Source organism: Prionailurus viverrinus, chromosome D1 (assembly GCF_022837055.1).
Source record: "Prionailurus viverrinus isolate Anna chromosome D1, UM_Priviv_1.0, whole genome shotgun sequence".
NCBI lineage: Eukaryota > Metazoa > Chordata > Mammalia > Carnivora > Felidae > Prionailurus > Prionailurus viverrinus.
The window spans coordinates 109,448,325-109,453,585 of NC_062570.1; positions in this window are offsets into that span (position 1 = coordinate 109,448,325).

Below are 5,261 nucleotides of genomic sequence, written 5' to 3' on the forward strand. Positions count from 1 at the left end.
CCTGAGCCAACCAGACATCCCTATAAACGATTCAACAGTATATAAAGCCAGTTTTAGCTCTGAGGCCATACAAAAACAGGCAATGGCTGGATGACAGTTAGAGGGTAGTTGCTGACTCCCACTTTCACAAAAGGAAATTAAGAGGCACATCCCCTGGTTGTAATTTATGGATCCACGTGGCTTTGGGCTCAAACAAAAACCACGTAAAAAAACATATAAGCAAAATCAGGGAGAGGGAGACTTTGGCTATTTGATGACATTACGGAACTGCTAACATGTCTTTAAATGTGCTAACAGTGCCGTGGTCATCTTCATTTTTAAAAGATTTCCTTATCTTTTAGACACATGTACTGAAATACTTACAGATGAAATGATACGGCATCTGGCATGAGCTCCAAAAAAATCTGGTTGTTGAGAGGAAGTTGGCAGGGGGGTGGGGGGTGGGGTGGGATATAGATGAAGCAAGACTGGCCATGCACTGTAAGCTGGAGAGGCTGGGTGAAAGGTTAGTGGAGATCCATTATTCGGTTTCCTCTGACTTTTATTTTTATGTGCACGTTTCCATAATAAAAAGTAACAAAAGCGAGCAAAGCCCTAAAATAAATAAAGAAAACACCCGACCAAGAAAATCAACCAAACCAAAAACCACAGCTCAGTGTACAGATTTGATCGCGTGTCCTAATTCACCTGGGGTGAGGTGCATGGCCTGAGGGCCTGGAAGCAGAGGAGAGTGTAGACATCACTGCATGTGGGGGCAAGGAGGAAGGTCAGAGTTGACAGGCCCCGGGAAGCCGGGGGTGGTCCGTGGACTGTCCCCAGCTCTGTGCCATTTCAGTCCTAGTGCTGAGGCCTCTGCTTATGTGGTCTCGGTAGACAGAGTGCAGGCAAAGTTCCTTTACTCCAATACTCTGTCATCTCTGAGGACCTCTTCAGAGAGGCACCCGGGTCTCCCTTGGGACCCTTCTAAATTTTTTTTTTAATGTTTTTATTTTATTTTTGAGAGAGAGACAGAGTGCAAGCAGGGGAGGGGCAGAGAGAGAGGGAGACGGAATCTGAAGCAGGCTCCAGGGTCTGAGCCATCAGCACAGAGCCCGATGCAGGGTTTGAACTCATGGACTGCAAGATCATGACCTGAGCCGAACAAAGTCAGACGCCCAACCGACTGAGCCACCCAGGCGCCCCTGGACCCTTCTAGAAGTAGGAGTCCTTCCTCTCCCAGCCGTCCAGTCCAGTTCTTGCTGCTCCACCCTTGCATTGTTTCAGAGGGGTGCTTAAGATACTACTTTTAGACTTTGAGCATGCATGTTAAAATTTCAAGGGCAATAAATAAAAGAGTAGAGTGTAAACTTCCAAATGAGTAGAGGGAAACATGTAATATACCTAAGATCAAATCTTTACGAAGAGTAATATAAAGTTTGTTTCTTTATTTTGAGAGAGAGAGAGATGGAGACTCCCAAGTAGGTGCCATGCTGACAGCGCAAATGAAACTCATGAACCATGAGATCATGACCTGAGCAGAAATCAAGAGTCGAATGCTTTCCCGACGGAGCCACTCAGGCGCCCCCTGCAAAGAACAATATGAAACTTCATCGAAAGAGGTTAAAGGAGACCTAACAGATAGAGATCATATGTAATCGTCTGGAAAACTCAATTTTGTAAAGATGTCAAAATCGCCAAGCTGATTTATTGACTCAATGTGATTTCTTTCTTTTTTCTTTTTTTTTTTTTTTTTAATGTTTATTTTTGAGAGAGACAGAGTGTGAGCAGGGGCGGGCAGAGAGAAAGGGAGACAGAATCCGGAACAGGCTCTAGGCTCTGAGATGTCAGCACAGAGCCCGACATGGGGCTCGAACTCACAAACTGTGAGATCATGACCTGAGCCGAACTCGGACGCCTAACTGAGTGAGCCACCCAGTCAATGTAATTTCAGTCAAGATGTCGACAGAGTATTTTGAGCAATTTAACAAGCTAATATTTATGGAAGAGCGAAAGCCCAAGAAGAGTCAAGAAGCTTCTATGGAAGGATAAGGGGGGGAGGGAAGGATCTCAAGATAACCACGTATCTAGATTTATCATAGGGGCGCCTGGGTGGCTCAGTCCGTTCAGCATCCGACTTCAGCTCAGGTCACGATCTCATGGCTTGTGGGCTCGAGCCCCGCGTCAGGCTCTGTGCTGATGGCTCGGACCCTGGAGCCTGCTTCAGATTCTGTCTCCCTCTCTCTCTGCCCCTCCCCCATGCACGCTGTCTCTCAAAAAATAGACATTAAATAAAATTCTTTTTTAATTTAAGATTTATCATAAAGATATAATGGTTAAAATCCCTTGATAGTAGCACAAAGAGAGACACATTGACCAGTGGAATAGAATACAGTCAACAATATTCTTGCTCATTCACCAAAGCCTGAGGTGTGACAGAGGTGGTCTTGCTCGTTACTGGGGGAAGAAGAAACTATCAGTAAGTCAGGCTGAGGTAAATCATATGGGGATTATTCACATGGGGAAAATCAGTTCCAGACAGATTAAGTGAAAAGGACAAAATTTTGCAACTTTCACAAGAAAATAGAGAATAGTTTTCAGACCTCAGGGCGAGGAAGGACTTCCTGGAAAGACCCAGAGTGCTAACCACAAAAGAAAGGACTGATACAGTCTACTTCATTAAAGTTAATAATATCTCCTTATCAGGAGACTTCAGAAAGAAAGTGGAAAGATAGGCCATTAACTGGAAGAAAATATGAAAAAAAACCCAAACAAATACAACTCACAAAGATGAGCATCAAAGACACAAAAACGGCTTCTACATATTAATAAGAAGACAACTCCAAAGAAAATGGGAGAAAGACACAAACAGGCACTTTTTAAGAGCGGAAATCTAAGTGGTTATACCTATATATAAAGGTTTCAATCTTAGTGATCAGTGAAATGTAAATTAAAACTTCTAGTTTAAAAAAAAGGTACTTTTTATAGGAATAGAATCAAGCCTCTCCTTTTTTTATTTCAAAAAAAAATTTTTTTATCATTTATTTATTTTTGAGAGACAGAGACAGAGCATGAGCGGGGAAGGGGCAGAGAGGGAGAGGGAGACACAGAATCGGAAGCAGGCTCCAGGCTCTGAGCTGTCAGCACAGAGCGCGACAAGAGGCTCGAACTCATGGACCATGAGATCATGACCTGAGCCGAAGCTGGATGCTTAACCGACTAAACCCACCCAGGTGCCCCAAACCTCTCTTTTTTTAAAATTAATTTTTAAATATTTACTTTTTTTTTTTTTTTTTTTGAGAGAGAGAGCGTGCGAGCAGGGGAGGGGCACAGAGAGGGAGACAGAGGATCTGAAGCAGGCTCTGTGCTGACAGCGGAGAGCCTGATGCGGGGCTCGAACTCATGAGCCATGAGATCATGACCTGAGCCGAAGTCAGATACTTAACTGTCTGAGCCACTCAGGCACCCCCACCCCCCCCAAAACACAACTTCTAGTAAAACTCCTTCGTAAAATACCATTTTACAGCCACTCACCTGGAAAAAGTAAGTATGACAGCACTAAGTGTTGGTGAAGATGTAAACCCACAAGAACTCTTACACACACTGGTAGAAGTGACATTGGTACACTCAGTGGGGAACACGTTTTAGTATTCTGTTGTAAAGTTGAATATGTGCATACCTTCCCAGGCGCTACGTTCTGTAGAATCTCTTGCGTGTGCACACCAGGGCACAGTTTGGGCGCTTTTCCATAGTTTCGAATTCCAAATGAGAAAAAAGGACCAAGTGGCGTTATCACTGGGTCAGTAAACTGTGGTGTCTTCACAGAATGGAATGTTTTTCTGCAGGGAAAATGAATTACAGATCTGCACGGTAATAGGTATGTACTGTAGAAACAGCTTTGAAAGAAGCAAGTTGCAGAAGAAGAAGCTTGTTAACACAGCTGACCATTTTTATAAGGCTTCAAGTATGCCAAACCAAACAATGTATTAAGGATGCAAAGAAAGGATTTTAAAAAGCTGTTTTTTAGAGGCTTATTTTACTTATTTATTTTTAAAAGTTTATTAAGGTGTGCCTGGGTGGCTCAGTCGGGTAAGCGTCCGACTTTGGCTCAGGTCATGATCTCACGGTTTGTGAGTTCGAGCCCGGCGTTGGGCTCTGTGCTGACAGCTTTGAGCCTGGAGTCTGCTTCGGATTCTGTGTCTCCCTCTCTCTCTGGCCCTTCCCCTCTCGAGCTCTGCCTCTCTCTCTCTCAAGAATAAAATAAAAACGTTAAAAAAATAAAAAAAAAAAGTTTATTAAGAGGGGGGAGGGGGAGGGCCAGAGAGAGAGGGAGAGAGAGAATCCCAAGCAGGTTAGGCAGAGTCAGCCCCCAAGCAGGGCTCAATCTCACCAACGGGGAGATCATGACCTGAGCCAAAGTCAAGAGTCCAAGGCTTAACCGACTCAGCCACCCAGGTGCCCCTTTAAAAAGCAAGGGTATAGGGGCACCCGGGTGGCTCAGTCGGTGAAGTGTGCGACTTCGGCTCAGGTCATGATCTCACGGCTTGTGGGTTCAAGCCGGGAGTCCGGCTCTGTGCTGACAGCTCAGAGCCTGGAGCCTGCTTCCGATTCTGTGTCTCCCTCTTTCTCTGCCCCTCCCTCGGTCGCGCTCTCTCTCTCTCGGAAATAAATAAACATTAAAAGATTAAAAAAAAAAAAAAGAAAGAAAAAAAAAAAGAAAAAAAGCAAGGGCATGATAGACACAAGAGTGAGCAGAGGATACCTCTGGCGGAGGGCGGCAGGGAGATGGGATAAGGGAGGAACACACAGGACCTAGCCTCGGTGTGCTAGGCGTGTTCCCCTTCTTGAGTAGGCAGGTGTATTCACGGGGAGTGATTTTATTATCACGTTTTCACAATTACGTGCATTCCATACGTTTTGTGTATATTACATATTATATGTAATTAATCACAAAATATATAATTTAAGTCATGCAAATAATTTAAAAACCTTGGATCCCTCAAGATCTTAACTCCTGAGCGTGCCTCTCCCAGGCCCTCCTAATCTGGCCTCAATGCATTTGTAGCTCCTTAACGTCTGGCTTCTGCAGCGAGGTCGGATGGCACACCCCCGCCTCCGTGCCTACTGGCCCGCGTGGCCTTCCGCCCCACGGATGACCTCCGCCGCCGCCCTCCCCCGCCTTTCCCGGGCCTCCAAGCGCCCCCGTTCGCGCCCTCTCTGTTCCCTCGGCGGTGCGCGCGGCGCCCCGCGCGCCCCCGCCGTTGGCCGCGCGCCCCGCGTTCCGG